Source organism: Pan troglodytes, chromosome 8 (genome assembly GCF_028858775.2).
Source record: "Pan troglodytes isolate AG18354 chromosome 8, NHGRI_mPanTro3-v2.0_pri, whole genome shotgun sequence".
Lineage (NCBI taxonomy): Eukaryota > Metazoa > Chordata > Mammalia > Primates > Hominidae > Pan > Pan troglodytes.
The window spans coordinates 130341540-130360516 of NC_072406.2; the positions used below are offsets into that span (position 1 = coordinate 130341540).

Genomic DNA, 18977 nt, shown 5'->3' on the forward strand with positions numbered 1-18977 from the left:
TTTTTTTTTTTGAGACAGAGTTTTTTGCTCTTGTTGCCCAGGCTGGAGTGCAGTGGCGTGATCTCAGCTCACTGCAACCTCCGCCTCCCGGGTTCAAGCGATTCTCCTGCCTCAGCCTCCTGAGTTGCTGAGATTACAGGCACCCGCCACCATGCCCAGCTAATTTTTTTGTATTTTTAATAGAGATAGGTTTTCATTATGTTGGCCAGGCTGGTCTTGAACTCCTGACCTCCTGGCAGTGATCCACCCGCCTCAGCCTCCCAAGGGACATCTCTTAAAGAGGTTTGGTTGTTGAGAGAGAGGGGATGGTAGCTGGTTGGGGGGTGGGAATTCAGGATGGATTATTTTTATTCCATGAGATTTGCACATATTTAAAATCCAATAGACAGGATCCATTTGAGAAAATGTTGAATATACGAGAGGAAATGGATATTAGTCAATAGTGTGCATTTGCTCAGAGGACAGGAGGAAGAGGGACTCAAAAGCACACAGTTAGGACAGCCTTTTAAACAGGAGGAGAGACGGCTTTAATTATTGTAAGACAGAAAAGGATGTGAGAGAAGAGAACAGATGTGGGTACATTTATATGTGTGGATTGTGAGAAATGGGTAATTCTCAGCTGAAGGCGTCTACTTTTTCTGTGAAGTAAAAGAAGTAGCATGGTGAGGGTTCAGGGGTATTTGCAGTTGGAAATTTGCAATCTTACCTGAGTGACAGAAGTCACTCCAGCTATTTAAACAGAAATAATTTAATATAAAGAATTGTTAATAAGACCAAAGCTTATTAACTAGATAACTGAGAGATATAAAAAGATCATTCTAAGGCATCACACAGCCATGAACTATTCCTTTGAAGGGATAGACCATAATTTATCCAACCATTATTTAATGGTTGAACATTTTGGTGATTTCTGATTTCTCACTGTTCTACATGATGCTTCTGTACACATCTTTGTGTATACTAGCTCTTCTGTACTCAGAATATTTCCCTAGAAAAAAATGACTCAGACAGAATTATTGGGTCAACAGGCATAACTTAAGAAAAAGTATGACGGTCTCTGGAGTTGGAAAATGACTGCAAGAAGCACAACTGAATTCATATCTGGTTGTCTGGTGGATGGGGTCACTGAGAGTGCAAAACAGGAGGGAATTTTGTTCTTGATCCTTGGTAGGGGAAGACAATGGGCAGGGCTTCATCTGTCCCAAGTTTTAGCACCTTGGCTAAGCCCCATGACTGGTGTCTGAGTCTCACAGACGGGTGCTGAGGGTCAGGGGTCTTCCCCTTGTGTATTAGTCCGTTTTCACACTGCTGATAAGGACACACCCAAGACTGGGTAAATGACAAACAGAAGTTTAATGGACTTACAGTTCCACATGGCTGGGGAGGACTCACAATCATGGCAAAAGGCAAGGAGGAACAAGTCACATCTTACACGGATGGCGGCAGGCAAAAAGAGAGCTTCTGCAGGGAAACTCCCATTTTTAAAACCATCAGATCTCGTGAGACTCATTTACTATCAGAACAGTGCAGGAAAGACCCACCCCCATAATTCAATCACCTCCCACCAGGTGCCTCCCACAACACGTGGGAATTGTGGGAGTTACAATTCAAGATGAGATTTGGGTGGAGACACAGCCAAACCGTATCACCATGTGTCAGCAGGACTTGAACCTGTGTTGTCAGCATTTGGAGGAGCCCGAGAATCACAGCTCTGCTGCAGCCTCTGGATTGGCCACTTAGGAACCATCTAGAATAAGCGCTCTAGCCTGGAAATCCATGTTGTCACTATGAGTCCTGCCCGTGGAGGACAGTGACGAATTTCCCCTTCAGAGTGACCCCTGGGGAGGGGAGCCAGAGTGGACTGCCTGTGTCTGTTTGTGGGAGCTCGTTCAAAAACCCTCTGAGGTCCCCCAGATGGAGCTGCACACTGAGGGGCCCCAGGTATTATGTAGGTGGGGCAGGAGTAAGGTCGTGTGTGGTTTATTCATTAGCGTGGGGCCATTTGCTCCCTCAAGCTGGTAAAGCCTGAGAAAATTAAGGCTCGTGTTTTTATTTTTTTAAATTATTATTAAAAAGTATGTATTGCCTAAGGACGTAAAACAATGAAACTGTTTTCTAAAACCCCTTTTTAAATGACCTTCCTGAGACCAGAAGATGAAGGGAGAAGTAGAAGTGGAAAATGGGTTGGGAGTCTTTTCTGACTGTGTTTTGAGGACAGGATATCCGCATGCCAAGCCCGTGGGTGAGAAAAGAGGCAAAAGGCAGAGTAATTTCACATCCATGTGACTGAAAACAGGTTGGAGGTAGACTCTGCTCTACAATCCTTGGGGGGTGGGAGGACTCCAGCCACCAGCTTTAGAGCCAAATAGATGGAAATTTCTAGCAAGAGAAAACACGGAGGGTATTTGCTACTTCCATTTCTCCTGGGAGAAATTCTGCAGAATTCTTCAGCAGACCTTAGGACCTTTCCTGAGTCTGCGCAATGCGATTGGGAATTAGATTTGGCCAGAAAGGACTGAGGCCTCAGAGTCCTTAGCAAGTGCTTAGCAGGTTGCTGTACGGACTCCCCATTGGAGATTTTGCTGAACGGAATGACTTGAAAATGATCCAGTCAATGACAAAGCACTGTTGGCAACAGAGCCTTTGCAAGTCAGTGGAAAACGGACTCTTCATCCTATGAGACAAACCCTTGGCCACCTGGGTCAATAATTATGGAGTTGTTTGGGCTGGAAGGAACTTCGCCTGGGTCATTTAGTTCATTCCCAGGCATTGTGGTGGGATAGAGTTCATTACTCTGAACAACCTGTAATAAAGAGGTCCCTCCTCCCACTCAAAATAGCTCCAGGGATGGAAATTCCACTTTTTTTGGCAGTTCGTTCCCTTAATTTGCTAGTTCTTTTTTTCTGCACAATCCCTGATTTTTGTTGTTGTTGGTTTTTGTTTTGTTTTGTTTTGTTTTAACTTCTTCAAGCTCTGAGCCCATGTTTTCCCTCCTGTAACTTAAGCCATTGAAAGCGATTCCTTCGATAACATCTTCTCACCTATTGTGAAACTGCTAGGGGGCCCTGTCTGTCTTCCGTTGTCTTCCTGAGACAGAACATGGTTCAGGCTCTTAACCGTTCAGTCTTCCAAATCCTGAGTGGCTCGCTTTTGTTTGTTTGAAGTTTTCAACATCCTTTAGCCAAACTCTCTAAAATCACTGCATCGCATGAAAAAAATAAACTCACAAAAGCATCCGCTGGGTGTGACGTGGGTGCCCCAAGTTCTTCACCTTCTGGCTCCCAGGGAGTTTTAATGGTGGTCCTTAAAGGATGCGTGCAGGAAAGGATTTCAGACGGAATTACCATGAAACAATTTCTCTGCATGGATATTCAAGGGATGATGAGGGTGAGTTTACTATTCAGTGCTGATTAAAACACACAAGTGAAAGACAATCCCAAGTACAGCCACCTCATCTCGTAAATAAAACCCAAATGCAAGGCTGTTAATTTCCTCCCGGAATCTCAGTCTCTCTCTCTCTCTCTCTCTCTCTCTCTCTCTCTTCTCCAGTATTTTCCTCAGCTCCCCTTGGCGCCCCACCCACCCACACATCCACAGCTGCCCTTGAGTAAACCCCATGCTTCCTTTGAAGTTCAACTGTTTCCATCCAGGCAGCTGGACACAAAGCTGAGTAAGGCGCCCCTCAGCCTCCTCCTGGCTAGTCAGGGCCCTGAGCTGCACTCCGGGGGCCTCAGAGCTAATCTGAGGCTTGTTTCATCTTCCCAAGCATGGGTTCCCAAGGTAGGATGCGTGAGTTGGTTTTGTCTGTGCTTCCCCTTCTAGGCACCCAGTCCTGAAGAAGTACAGGGCCCCCAGTGGGGTAAATAGTCCTAGTTGTGATAAAGGTCAGGGCCCACTCAACACCTCCCCCTCCTCTAGGCAGCCCCTGCCGACAGCACCCTGGTCCACTCGGATCTCTGTCTCCTCTAGGTCTTTGTTCCTCAGCAGAAGGTCTGTGGGCCCCCAGCATCTGGATCGCCTGGGAAACTTGGTAAAAATGCAAATTCCCTGGCCTACTCTAGACACACCAAAGCGACATATCTGGGGATAGGGCTCAGATGTCTGCATCTTTATCCACCTCCCTCAGGTGCTCCTTGGGCCAGGGAAGGTGGAGAAACGCTGCTGGCAGCTGAGTGTGGAAGGCAGATGTCCCGGGCAGAGGCTCTGTGCTTCTCGTCCTCATACCTTGTGCCACTCTGCAAATCCTCCCCTCATGATCAAAGATAGCTTCTCAAGGGCAAGGGGTAGTCCATCCACACTTCCAAGACCCCCATCAGCTGACTTGGCAAACCTTTACATGCCCAACGTAGCATGCCAGGTATAGCCTCGCCTACAAACCCAGCATCCCCGGGTTTTCCAGAAGGACATGGAATAGGTGCTCAATGGACTAGTGTGGATTAATCACTCCTTAGCACCTAGAAGGCCATAGAGCTTTTTATTTTCCCTTTCAAGGGACTGTTCCCATGCAAGTGCTGCGCACAGAATGCCGCCGTGACTGCCCTTCCTGGAGCTCTTATTATGCGACAACTGCTGCTCCAACCAGAGCTTGGGGTGAACACGGTGCTTACTTCACAGGGCGATGGGGAGGTCTAAATGGCATAATGCGAGTGACTTGCTCCCGTTAGCTTCTACCACCATGATGAAGACCGTGATGATGATGGCAACTACTCAATGAGTTTTTAGAGGACATAAATTTGAGGTCTTCGTGGACGTGTGACTGACTGCAGCAGAACCAGAAACTCAAATCAGGAGAGTTTTGGCTCCTTCCAATCCAGTTGCAGAGCCACAGGCATCCCTTTGTTCCTGTAGGATCCTGGAGAGACCAGGAAAGTGTGTGGGTCACATGGGTACAGAGAGTGGCTCACATGTGCCTTTGACTCCTCCCCATCTCCAACTCTCCCCACCCCAGGCCCCACCTTGGTCAGTTCTGTCTTATCTCCTCATAAAGCCCTGATCAGCTTTGCTTTTGATTGGCTGCTAAGTAATTTCCTGTCCCTTCCAGCCTCTGGTCCCCCAGCTTCCACTCTGGTCAGTAGCTCATAAAGAAAGGTTTCGGGTGATAACCTCCCCAAGCACGTTCTTTTCTCATAAAGCGATGAGAATACCTTCAAGTCTCCAAAGAGTGCATCCCTAAAGGTGGAATTTCAGTAGATGCTACTTATACTTTTTTATATACAAGTGTTAAATGTATATATTTATGGCCCATTTTCTTTCCAAAGACTGAAAGAGGCTTACATTAGGACATATTCAACAAACCTTAAAGGTTAAAGAGAAAAGTTTAAGATCATATTGTGATTGGGTGGGGAAGGTGGGAGGGAGCAACACTATTCCCTAATCTGCCAGTGTGATTGGTGCAGCTAAGTATTCCATTGAACCCCGACCTGCCTGGTAAATGGGGCAAATCATCTGGGAAGGAGACCCATCCTTCAATTCCTGAATACATAGCCATTGCTACCTGGAAGAGATGGCTCTGAGAATTTTAATTAGGCATGAGGTAGAGCGAGATCAATAGCTTGTACCTTCTCTTGGAGGATGATGCTGGGGAAACAAGGCTCTGCAATAACTGGTCAGTTTCCAGAGAAGTGCTCAGTGCCATGAGGACAGATGTGGAAGTGCTGATGTGATATAGTTCAGTGGACACACGGAGGAGCTTAGATGAATGGGGAGAGGGGTCTTACCTGAAAGAGAATGAGAGCAGACAATTCCTTCATGGGAAGAATGTGTGTGTGTGTGTATGTGTGTGTGTGTCTGTGTGTCTGTGCGTTGTGTGTGTCTGTGTGTCTGTGTGTGTTGTGTGTATATGTGTGTGTCTGTGTTGTGTGTGTATGTGTGTGTCTGTGTGTGTTGTGTGTGTGTGTGTATGTGTGTTGTGTGTGTATGTGTGTGTCTGTGCGTGTTGTGTGTGTCTGTGTGTTGTGTGTGTGTTGTGTGTGTATGTGTGTGTGTCTGTGTGTTGTGTGTGTGTATGTGTGTTGTGTGTGTGTGTGTGTGTGTCTGTGTGTGTGTCTGTGTGTGTTGTGTGCGTGTGTGCACACACACCGACTCATGTCCAGGGTGTTCTTTCTGCTATTAAAGCAAGAAACAATTTCCATTCTAAAGGTGACCCTCGCCCTCACTTGGAGCCTGGCCCTGGCCCTGGGTGCAAGCCACAGTCACCGCAGTGATGCTGTCCTCTCCCTTGCAGACATCTAAGACAAAGAAGATACACAGCTGAGGAAGGCGAGATGCCTTTTAAAAATTAGACAACATCTTAGAGGGTTTATTTCCTTTATCTCTAGACCTACATCCATTAACCCACACTCAGAGACAATCGCTGCCACTGTTCAGGAAGCCAGCTCAAATGGGTCGAAACTGCCATTGTATATCCAGGAAAGATAGACACACGACAGAGATTTTTTTTTAAATGCCAATTTCCAGGGAACCAGCTTCTGCTGAATGCAGCCTGATAGAAATTCAAGATAAAACTCTCATGGATTCTGCCCATCCATAAAGTGCCCCTTAGCAGACAATTTGCACCGTCTGTGAACCACTCCCATCCACTAAGCTTCTTTTTTAGCTGTTGTAAACTCTGTCTCATCAAACTCTTATCTTTTACCTATACAGAGCCGTACTTTAATTGATAAATTTCAGGGAAAACGGAGGAGGGACAGCGTTTCAGGATAACTGGGACCAGTGAGATCAGTGTCTTAGGAAGATGAAGATCTGAATCCTGAACCGTGACTCACGGGAGCCTGGCTGATCTCTTTCGCTTTCACAGGACTTCTCGCTGCTATGACACATTTGCATGGTGACTCCTGGTTCTTTTCCAGGAGTCAATGTGAATGTCCATTTTCTTTTGGAATGGCTGTCTCTTTAAACTGTTACAATACACACGGGTTTTCTTTTCTGGCTTTTCTTGTAAGGTGCTGCCTATCAAAAAAGAGACAGGAGAGAGAGAGAGAGATTGTCTTCCAAAGGTTGTTTTCTTACCCTCTGTTGCTTAAACAATCATCTTCTGTGTTATTGAGGAAAACCCAAAGCTGTCAGCTTCCCTGGACTTCAGGTCTCCAGCAAACTCACCTCCCCCCTCCCTTGGTTTCACCCCCATCTGCTTATAATTTAATGTTCTGTATGTTTTAATCATTTCATTAGGCATGTCCTTATTTTGAAATGCAACTAATTCTTCAGTTCAAACAAACAGCCAGTAATTCTAAAAATGAGACCATTCTTTTCTTTCAGTTAGAGATTGGCTTAGAAGAAATATCACACCTATTTTGAGAAGGGTGAAATAACTCAAATGCCACTAGTTTTTTTTAAAACCGCTGACTTTTAAAAGTGGAAATGATCTTAGAGATTGCTTCATTTTCTCCACAGATATGGAACTAACTTTTGGGGATGTTTTCTCATGTCTTTCTGAACACTTTGTGATAAAGTCATTCTTATTAAGGTTTGTCTTAATACGGATTTGTAAAAAGTATGTAATAAAATACCTCATTTCTATACTCGGTGACAATGGACACGAAAGAAAAAGTGATTCCACTATAGGACTTGTATGTTTTATGAATTTATTTTCTTTATAGGAATTTACATTCTTTAAGGCAAGGAGAATCATATTTTGCTATAAGGGGAAAGATAATTTGCAAGGTGTTTCATGTGATTTTTCCCCCTGACATTCGGATTTATTCTATATCAAGAAAAGAAGCTTCTGGGCCGGGTGCTGTGGCTCACACCTGTAATCCCAGCACTTTGGGAGGCCAAGGTGGGCGGATCACCTGAGGTTAGGAGTTCGAGACCAGCCTGACCAACATGGAGAAACCCCATCTCTATTAAAAATACAAAAATAGCCGGGCTTTGTGGCACATGCCTGTAATCACAGCTACTCAGGAGGCTGAGGCAGGAGAATCTCTTGAACCTGGGACATGGAGGTTGCAGTGAGCCAAGATCGTGCCATTGCACTCCAGCCTGGGCAAAAAGAGCGAAACTCTGTCTCAAAAAAAAAAAAAAAAAGGAGAAGCTTCTGAAATTCCAGGAGCATACAACTGCCCCCCTTATCTATGGGGGATACATTCTTCCAAAACCCCAGTGGATGCCTGAAACTGCAATAGTACCAAACCCTACATATACTATGCATGAATTTCTTTTTTTCCTTACCATTCATGGGTAAGCTGGTCCAAGTGCAGTGGTGTTTACAACTAATTGATCACAATTCATGGGTAGAAGTTTCCTTCTTACTGTAGATCTTAAAGATGTCAGCATACAATTTTTTTCTTTCCTTTTTAAGCTGATAACTTTCACCTTTTCACTTCAAGGATGCATTTTATGGCTTCTTTATGGCATATGCAAATTGCCAGCATCATTACTCTCATGCTTTGAGGCCATTATATAACAAAATAAGGGTTACTTGAACACAAGCACTGGGAAACGGTGACAGTCGATGTGATAACTGAGATTGCTACCGTGTGACTGATGGGAAGGTAGCTTAGACAGTGTGGATATGCTGGACAAAGAGAAGATTCCCCTCCCAGGTGGGACAGAGGATGAGAGATTTCAGCATGCAACTGAGAATGGCATGCAATTGAAAATTTATGAATTATTTCTGAGATTTTCCGTTTAATTTTTTGGGGCCACAACTGACCACAGGTAAATGAAACGGCAGAAAACAAAACCTCAGCTAAGAAGGAGCTAATGTATCTAATTTTAACATTATATCAATGACCCAACTGTGCAACGTAAAATGTCTTTATTTTCTGATACTTGTATTACTTTCTGGTAATAAAACGTCCTTTCAGTATTTTAGAAGAACGAGTCACATTTCGCACATAGTAGTAGACACTTAATAGATGTTTGTTGAAACATTCGTAGATAAGTGGGTAGATACACACTGACATTTAACGATGTGCCTTAATTCAGCTTTAAGTGCTAATGTTTATTAACGGTGATGCGTAAATACAACAGCACACATTCTGATTTAGGCTCGTCCACTGAAAATGTCCCCCTACTTCCAAAACGTAAACCGGTACCATTTAAGGATCGAAATGAAAACAACGTAATAGTGAAGTTGTCTTGGAGGAATTGTTGGAGGACGCCTTTGATACCTTTATGGAGAATGAATGGGAAGCCTTTGCGTGTGGCTGACACAAATGGTTGTCACACGCCATCTAGTGGCCATCCGTGAAACTGTGCATATGCCGTGGGAAACGCTTTTGGAACAAGTTGGATTGCTCCGAATTTCAGTGCCTATCGGGCAGCCAGTAAACATTTGTCCATCTTTAAGGCATTAAACTGAGAAGAACCACTGAGGAAAGCATGCCACAGTCTTTCCCAAAATCCCTGTGTCTTAAGGAACAACCAAGAGGTTAACTGGTCAGGGAAAAGATTTCTTTTGGAACGCAGGTAAGCAAAACCAAGACGCCATCGGAGACACCCTTGCCTGCAACGGTTGTGGTATAAAGCAAGGTAAGTAGCGTGATATTCACTGCTTTTTGTCCCACAGAAGCCATCGCTGTGTGCGGAAATCCATGACCTGGCCATGACTTCTACAACCCGGAGGACTTGCCTGGCATTACCGAAAAGCACAGGGGAAAGATTCTGTGGCAGGTGCCGCATTTTATCCAGCTCACTCCGTGCTAGTTCCTAAGACATCTTAATTCTTACACATATGCATAATCGTGATATTTTGCCATGAATAACAATATATTTCACAATTATCAACCATTTTAATTTTTAGCTTTCTAACCTGGGACTACTAGAATAAAAAGAAATAATAAATCCAAAAGTAGTAGTGGAAAAAATAAGTATCTCCAGGTTTGTTCCTGTAAAGTTAATTAGTTCGAAACAGAGTGAGGACTCTAAGAGTTCGGAGTTTTTTTTGTTTTGTTTTTTGTTTTGCGTTAAGTATCAGCATTAAGTATCTTCAAGACAATTCAAAGTAAGATGATAAGTCACTAGGTTGTAAATTTCACAAAAAATCATTAAATACACTGTGTCGGACTACAGCGGAACAGTGGGAAGAACATTCAGTATTTGAGAGTAAACAACTCAAATTAAGATAAGTTGTTTAGGAATCTCACAGACAGGAAAATATTTCCTCTCTGGTTTTCCATGGTAGCATGTTTACAGTACTTGAAAAATGTTGCTTTCACGTCATGTTAACTGCTTCTTAAGACCATCAAATAAGAAATGATATAGCTTATTAGTTCCAAAATAGAAAATCCTATAACATCATTTCCTCTTCATGTTAAGGTTAACTTCCATTATAAATATATGCTTTCAGTATAAAATGCTCAACCTCAAAAGATACCAGCTTTTGCCTTTTGAACTATAATCGTGATCCATAAATGGTGATAGAGCTTCAGCTACATCTCAAACATTTATGTTCCACTCTCTTTATCAAAGAGCGATTTATTTTCAGAGAAACATTTATCAATTTAAGGTGTCTGAAATATTCATTTTTTAAAAAGGGCTATAAACAAGTAGCAAGATGAAGAATCTGGTTTTCTGTGGGTTAAGTTACATATCAAAAAATCCTAAAATTTTTCATCATTTTGATGCACTATTCTTAATTTTTAAAAACTCATTGTCTGAAAGCAAGACAGATATTTTAATGCTAATATGTAAAAATAAACCGGATTTACGGTCTTGGGTCTCTGTCGTTGCCTATATATCTAGATGTCTACAAAAAAATTCCAGATTTTCTGCTTTTCTTAATCTCAAATATTCAAAATGACTACATTTTCTAGAATATTTACCTATTAGCTGATGTTATTGTTAAAAAGAAAATCAGACTAATTTTGGCAGTATTGTGCCTTACTACAAATCCTGTTTGTACTGTGAGAGTGGAGAAAAATAAAATTTGCAGAATTCCAGTCTCTAGCCATTGGCATTTTCCGGGCTTTCTTGTTGTCTATATATTGAGTCCCCTGTGCATATGGGAAGCTCAGCTGAGGACTAATGCAAACTATTTTCCCACAAGCCAACATGTCGTCACTACAAATATACCTAAAAATAAAAATAAATAACATGTAAAAGTGCTCTGTCCTCAACAAAGCAGAAGGGTGAGATTTTGATCAAGCCATCTGTGGTTGCCGTGACATTCTGACCAGTCCAGTAGAAATCGCATGATTCTTTAGAATATCTAACTCTCTCCTCTGTCCACTTTGTAGCGATATTGCTGGGATAGCCTGAGACAATTTCAGAGAGGTTTGGGGCTCAGGAAGACATAAATGCAATGCATTGTTTTGCAAGATCTGGCTGGAAGGGTGTAGTGTGAAGTACAATTAAGACCTCCTCCTTTATTGTGAGGCACAGTTGGGCTGTTTGATCTCTAAGTCCTCGGATAATTGGAGTCTACACAGCCTGTGGAATTGGGTCCTGAGCAGCTCACCCTCATGCCCAAAGCCCACCGCCGACCTGCCTGGGGCACCATTTATCCCCACCCCGCCCCCACCAAACACACACACACTAGATTCAGCTTGTATTCAGGGTTCTGCCTTGAACACAGGCATTGTTTCCAAGCTGAGAAAATGATGATGTGGAAATTCTAATGGAAGACATACTGTTAGTTATCAGGTACACAAAAGTAAACAGAAATGATCCTGGGGTATAAGAAGCCCCCCTGCATTTGGGTGATTCCCTCATCACATTCCATAACCCTCCTTTCAATAATGGTGGTTTTCTGATCCAACTTCACTATCACAAGCTTATTTTTTCATGTTAAATTTCCAGGAAATCTACCTGTCCACCTTAGATCACTGTGTACTCGTCCTCCTCTGAGCCCGTGAGGTACTAATGGTTGGTTTACACTCCATTCATTCAACAAATATTTACTGGGCACCTACCACGTGCCAAGCACTCAGCTAGCCGGGAGCCCTGTGGTGAATAGTAGTGACATGCTTCTCAACAAGGATCGTGATAAACTGACCCAGCTTGCCCAGAACAGAAGAGATTTTCAAGACATGGTGCTTTCAGCTTTTAAACTAGTATAGTCCTGGACAAACAGGGACAAGTTGGTAACCCTATAATGAATCTAGCACATACTGTCTTCTATGGCTTCTCATCTTCTTAGAAGTTTGTGCCCCTATTCACAAAGCAGAGACCTTCACACGTGTTTTCAGATCTACTATCTAGAAGCTCTGCGTGTTTGAGCTAGGCAGAGCTGTAGTGGTTAGCCCAGCCACGTGCTTCCTTGCCTTAATCACCATGGGGTAGATCCAGGTTTGAGGAGCCTGAAGCTTATACAATCCAAGGGGTGGTGGGGAGCAATGCTCTCCTTAAGAAAAAGAAAACAAAATTATCGATACAGAATACAGAGCCTTGAGGGAGCGAACTTGCAAGACAGGGCCCTGAAGCTTAAGCTTCCTTAGCTTCTCAGACAATCCTCCTTTGTTTAAAATAATGATAATTAGCAGTTAACATTAACTCGTTTAATCCTCACAGGTGGGGTCATTATTTCCATTTTACAGATGAGAAATTTGAGGTCGCAGGAGTTCGGGTAACTTGTCTTCGGTCATCCAGCAAAGTTGGAATTTTTTTTTTTCTTTTTTTGAGACAGAGTCTCGCTCTGTCGTCCAGGCTGGAGTGCAGTGGCGCGATCTCGGCTTACTGCAAGCTCCACCTCCCAGGTTCACACGATTCTACTGCCTCAGCCTCCCGAGTAGCTGGGACTACAGGTGCCTGCCACCACACCTGGCTAATTTTTTTTTTTTTTTTGGTAGAGACGGGGTTTCACCGTGTTAGCCAAGATGGTCTCGATCTCCCGACCTCGTGATCCAACCCTCTCGGCCTCCCAAAGTGCTGGGATTACAGGCGTGAGACACCGCGCCCGGCCTGGAAATGATGACTGGATGGGGGAAGTAAAGACCCAGGCTGCTGGGGGAAGTGGAACTTGGAAAACACAATCAGCTGCTAGCAATTCAACCAACTCTATTGGTTCAAAACACAAATCCTTCAGGAACCAGCCAGTCAAAGTGTGTGGGCCCTGAGAGGTTTTGGGTGGAAGGAACTTTAGAAGAAGCCTGTGTGTGTGTGGCTCTCAGCAAATGGATTTACCCTGTCCACGTCATGCATTTCTCTAGAGAATGGTGGGAGTTGTGATCCGTACCTCCGTGTGCATAATGGTTGTACCTGCTCCAGGAAGGCGCTGGATCCTCCCAAATCCATGGGTAAGCCTGTAAGAGATCGTCTTCTGGCCTTGTTTTTGTTTTTCTGTTTTGTTTTGTTTTGTTTTAGCACAACCCTTTTTCATCTTCTTCACTTCCCTTCTTGGTGCTCAGCCTGTTCCAGCCACGGTGTCAACATGCCTTGCTCCATAGCTCTGGAAGGCACACACCAAGCAGGAGCAGTGAACAGAAGATGAGAAGGGTACATTTTGACACCAAACTGCCTGGGTTGGAAACCCGGCTCTGTGACCTAGGACCAGTCACTTAACTTCTGTGCCTCGGTTTCCCCATCTGTTGACTGGGGATGATGAGAGTATCTATCTCATTGGGTTGTTGTGAGGAATGGATGAGGAAGTACAAATGCCGTGCCTAAAGCAGGGCCTGGTGCACACTGATATGATAAGTTTTATTATTATCATCCAATTATCATGATTTCTGGCAAGTAGGCACTTCCGTTCAGAAATCTCAGTGAGGAGACAGGGCCATCTGCCGTATAAGAATGCAGGCTGAGCGTTTGGCCATTTCCATTGAGAATCAACGGTGACTTATTTGCAAGTCCCCATCCCCTCAATTGTCTCCCATCGAAATGGGCTCACGGCTTGGTCTGTGTGTCCGTGGGCCCCATGCTTAGCCTAGAAATGATGCACGAAATAGCACCTCTTAGGCTCACATCAATTGCTAATTAAAATGGCATTACCCCTTAATGGGTTGCAAAGTAGCACTCTCATTTCCCCACTGTGCATTTCCGCAGGCTGGACCCGGGCATCGACCCACCTGGGGTGACTGAGGCTCTCGGGAGAGGGAAGCTGGGCGTAGGACAATAAGTTAGGCAACTTCAGAATCTGCATTGTTTCTGACAAATAACAATGTAATAAAGCCAGAAACGTGCTTGTACTCATCAGTCACAGGTGCTGATAATAGTTCACCTAATTACTTCATTATTTTTTGCCACTCCATGCAGCAGTTTGTATTTACAATCCTGTATATGGTTCTATTACTACCACTTATTGTGACGATTCCAGCAATTCCGAGGAGTCTCGGAGGGCCTGGACAAGTAGAATCTTGTTTTTCTTGATTTCCCCCGGGGGGCGGGAGGTGGGAGGAGGTAGAGAGAGGAGGGGTTCAGAGGAAAAGCATCCAGCCAGCATCAACCCACAATTGCTCATCTCGGATGAGTGATAAATGATGGGTGATTTTTGAAACGCTAGAATTTTCAAACAAAACAAACATATCCTATCCTATTAGTTACCAGGCCAGCCTATTACACGGTGAGAAAGGGAGAAAGACAGGGTTGGGCTGCCCTGGGCCGGCACCCATGCTGGAGAAATGATCAGGACCCTGGCTTGGCGTCATTACATTGGAAGCCGGGCTGGAAACCATTCCCAGGGAATTGTCCTAATGAACACGGGCCACAAATTAACAAAGTTGGGTGGGAAAAACATTGTGAATTTTAGTCACTGAAGCATCAGTAAATCTGCTAGAAGTCAGGGCTGATTGCTTTTAGCTTGTTAAGATGTCGATTGTTTACAAATTACATTTCCCTTTAAAAAGCAGGCACCTCTCAGCGGCTCCTTGCCACCGGTCCCTTGCTGGGTGCTTCCCACCAGGGACAAAAGCTGCCTGCTGTTCACTGATCTAATTGCACTCTGCAGCCCCCTTGCTGCACTCTGCCCCTTCTCTCCCTTCTCCTACATTTTGAAATCTTTCTTAAATTGAGTCCTCCTATGAGCGGTGTTGTCAGACGGGCACTGGACTGTGCACACGCTGTGTTCTCATGATTTGCAGCTACCTGGAGGAGTGAAAGCTGAGTGCAAAATTGCCTTGTGAGAGCTGCTTTCCAGTTTAAATCACTTCCCAGTTTAAATTCATTCATTCATTCATTTATTCAATTCATTCCATGAATTCATTAAATTCATTCCTTCATTCATTCATTCATTCGACTTGTAACTTGAATGAATGAATAAACCAGCACCGGTCTGGTTGTCCATGCCAGGCAGCTGCTGGAGCTGCAGAGACAGATTTCAGAGAGTCAGGGGCTCACAAGCGCAGGCTTGGCTTGCAGGCACATCACTCCAATCTCTGCCTTCATCGTCACATGGTGCTATGGGCTGAACTGTGTCCTAGTCCCCAATTCATATGTTGAAGTCCTAAACCCTAATACCTCAGAATGTGGCTGCATTTGGAGACAGGGCCTTTAAAGAGGTAATTAATTTATAACGGGGTTGTTAGGGTGAACCCTAATCCAATATGATTGGTATCCTTGTAGGAAGAGATTAGGACACAAACAACAGACAGAAGGTGACCACAGGAGGACACAGTGAGAAGCTGGCCATCTGCAAGCCAAGGAGAGAGACCTCAGGAGAAACCAAACCTGCCAGCACCTTGATCTTAGACTTCTAGCCCTCAGAACGGTGAGGAAATAAATCTCTGTTGTTCATGCCACCCAGTCTGTGGTGTTTTGTTATGGCCACTCTAGCAGACTAATACACATGGCACTGTCCCTGTGTGTCTGTATCTCTTCTTATAAGACCCACCCTTGGCTGGGCATGGTGGCTCATGCCTATAATCCCAACACTTTGGGAGGCTAAGGAGGGCAGATCTCTTGAGATGAGGAGTTTGAAACCAGCCTGGCCAACATGGTGAAACCTCATCTCTACTAAAAATACAAAAATTAGCCAGGCGTGATAGCATGTACCTGTAATCCCAGCTACTTGGGAGGCTGAAGCAGGAGAATTGCTTGAACCTGGGAGGCGGAGGTTGCAGTCAGCCAAGATCATGCTATTATACTCAGCCTGGGCAACAAAGCAAGACTCTATCAAAGAAAGAAAGAAAGAGAGAAAGAGAGAGAGAGAGAGAAAGAGAGAAAGGAAAGGAAACGAAAGGAAAGGAAAGAAAGAGGAAAGAGAGAGAGAGAGAGAAAGAGAGAAAGAAAGGAAAGAGAGAGAAAGAAAGAAAGAGAAAGAAGGGAGGGAGGGAAGGAAGGAAGGAAGGAAGGAAGGAAGGAAGGAAGGACGGACCCACCCTCCTCCAGTGTGACTTCACCTTAACCAATTGCCTCTGCAATAACCCTATTTCCAAGTAAGATCACATTCTGAGATTCTGGGAAAGACATGAATTTGGGGGAGGACACTCTTCAACCCAGGGCAGTTTTCTAAAAGAGCTCCCCTTAATCTACTTTTCACACTGACTATTTTTTATCGGTCTCAGTTTTTTCCCCCATCCCTATTCCCTTGGAGAGAGGTCAAGGGCCTATGTACACTATGATAGCTGCTTTGCAGAGAGCACATGGTTGGTAGGCACTGCTTGTGTCTCAGTGCAGGCTGGGAGCACCAGTCAAAAAAGCAAGAAGCTCTAGGTGCTCCACAATGACCCATGCCTTACACACCAGCTTGGGAGGGCCCCACCCAGCTTTCTCCAGGTCTGTCCACCAGCAAGCCAAGGGGGCAGCTGCAGGACTTTGTGATGTTTGCTGTCTCCACTTCTTATCCGTCACTGATTTAAATTTGTCCTGAGCTGTTTTCCAGGAAATGGAGTGAGAGATTGCACAAGTCCTTTGATCCCTCCCCATCTTCTCAAGGATGGCAGGGAAATGTCCCTGGTTCCTGTTTACTGGGGAGAATCAGAGCTTGGGTGGTCCTCGATCCTGGCAACATGTTGGGATCACCCTGAGGGATCTTGACTGAATTGGTCCAAATGCACCCTAGGCATTGGGATATTTAAAAGGTCCCTACGTAATTCTAATGTGCAGTTGTGGCTGTGAAGCAGCTGCTGAAGGTGTCTTCAGTGCTGAGTTGTCAAGTACTAAATGGAATTGTGATAAATTTCAATCATCCACTCCAACTCCCTCAAGAAAGAGACAAGGAAATTGGTGCCCAGAACACCCAAGATCACCTGAGATCACCAAGCAGAGAACCCTGGGCTGGCACTTCCATTGGCTACAGGCTTCTCCCAGAGTTTTCATTTCCTTTCTGCAAATTAAAGCATTTCATGGTGTTGGTCCATCCCACTGATCTGCCTTTTCATGATGTCTGCAGGCTTTTATTGACCTAGTATTTCCTGACCCAGGTACCTATTTCATCTACACTTGAAAATGTGCTGCAACCTCCTTATCATTTTGATGTCTAATCTAATTGGCCTCACATGGAGAAAAATTCTGTCCCACAACCACACAAACCAAGCCCCAGCCAGCCTTCAGCCTGTGCCATCTCTCATCACCAGGAGGCCCAGGAGAGAACATGCACAAGTTCTCAGGCAGTTCTCCCACTCCACAAACCTGACTGTGAAAAGCCTACATCCTCCCCAGGACATCCAGGGGCAATCTTCACAAGTTAAGGACTCCACTTGCTAACATTTACAGCCATAAGCTGTCTCATTTGCCCACCAGCCTTTCCACTTGTCTACTTTACCTTTGCAGACTGAACAGTTCGGTTTGCAACCATAAGGATTACAACCTGTTGCTTTATGTCCTTTATGATGGTTTCATCTTGGAAAGTGAGGCAATGGGAAGAATGATTAAATGGGTTGATGTTCAGTTCACTGAAGATGAGAGAGTTAAGGGCCAGTGTTTTTTTGTTGTTGTTTGTTTTGTTTTGTTTTGTTTTTAATTTAGAAATAAAAGATGCCTTTGTGTCCCTGCAAAATATCAGCTCAAGAAATATCTTTATAATAAGACAATTCCACAAAGTGTATTTTTTCTTATATCTATTATGGCTTCTTTATTTTTTGGGCCTTTTAGATTGTCCTCTTGTTGTCGTTGTTGCTTTTAAATCAGATTCTCTCTCCTTTCTCTTCACCCCCGACTCTGCCCAACCCTCTCTCTCCCCTCTGTCCAGGAAGCGCATGTATTCCTTGAAGGATAATGACTCTTAAAAGTTATGTTTTCCTATGAATGAATTTCATGCAATTTATTACCATGTCTTTAAGGGTGATTTTAAAAAGCTATGCTTTTGCTTTAGTGGCCAAAGGAGTTTCATGGAGATCTTTGGTTGCAAATCACTCACGTAAAGTAATAAAAGCACCATCTAAGTGTTCACCCGCTGGGGGTGCAACAGTCCTCCGTTTTAGAAGGCCTGGGGCACCCAGGGTGCTGGGACCTGCCTGTTGGGATAGAAGGAGTTAATTAAATTACTTTATATTTAGTGTTAATTTGGTCCTAGGCTTGTCAGGTAATAGACAACAAGCCTGGACTTGACTGGGAGCAGCAGCTTGGGCATGAGCAGCTTCTCCTGAGTATTTCTATTGTCAGATTAATTGAGTTGACATCTTGGTTGCAGTTAGTTACAAACGTGGTTCCAATATTATTTCAACAGGTGTCAATTTGGGGGCTGTGGTCAGAATCACATGACCTGTTACATGAAGATGGTAGGGCTCGGTTCAGGTCAGCCATTCAGGTGCTGATAGGCCCGTGTCTTGTCAAGCTTTAGGAAGGGAAAGGAGATTTGGAGATGTTTCTAAAGAACCATCACTTGCAAGAGAATTCAAGACTTAACTATGTTAAGATGCCAATTTGGCATGTACTTTCACTGGGTCCAGCTTGGTGTAGAAAGTATTTTGTTGATATAAGAGTATTGGGAAATTCTTCCTGTATTGGTAGTGACCGCTTTTGATTGTGGATTAAAATTTGCAACACTAATGCAAATCTGAATTTTTCAGAAAGTAGGTTGTGAGAAGTCCTAAACAGTGTGAAATTATATTTCCCAGAAATATTATAGCCCCAGTCCATACAGACATTTAGGACTGTAATTCCCGAGGTAAGGAAGGTGTTCAGATGGCCCAGGTGCAATGACTACATGGACTTGGACT

The 18977-nt window shown here is 44.1% G+C and overlaps 1 long non-coding RNA gene across 1 annotated transcript; it reads left to right on the forward strand.

Annotated features, from left to right (window-relative positions):
• Positions 1–9227: 9227 nt before the first annotated feature.
• LOC104008315 (uncharacterized) lies at positions 9228–15691 on the forward strand. Its single transcript, XR_001706861.3, has 3 exons — positions 9228–9411; positions 13092–13178; positions 15442–15691. It is a non-coding gene; the product is annotated as an uncharacterized LOC104008315 (long non-coding RNA).
• The last annotated feature ends 3286 nt before the right edge of the window (positions 15692–18977 follow it).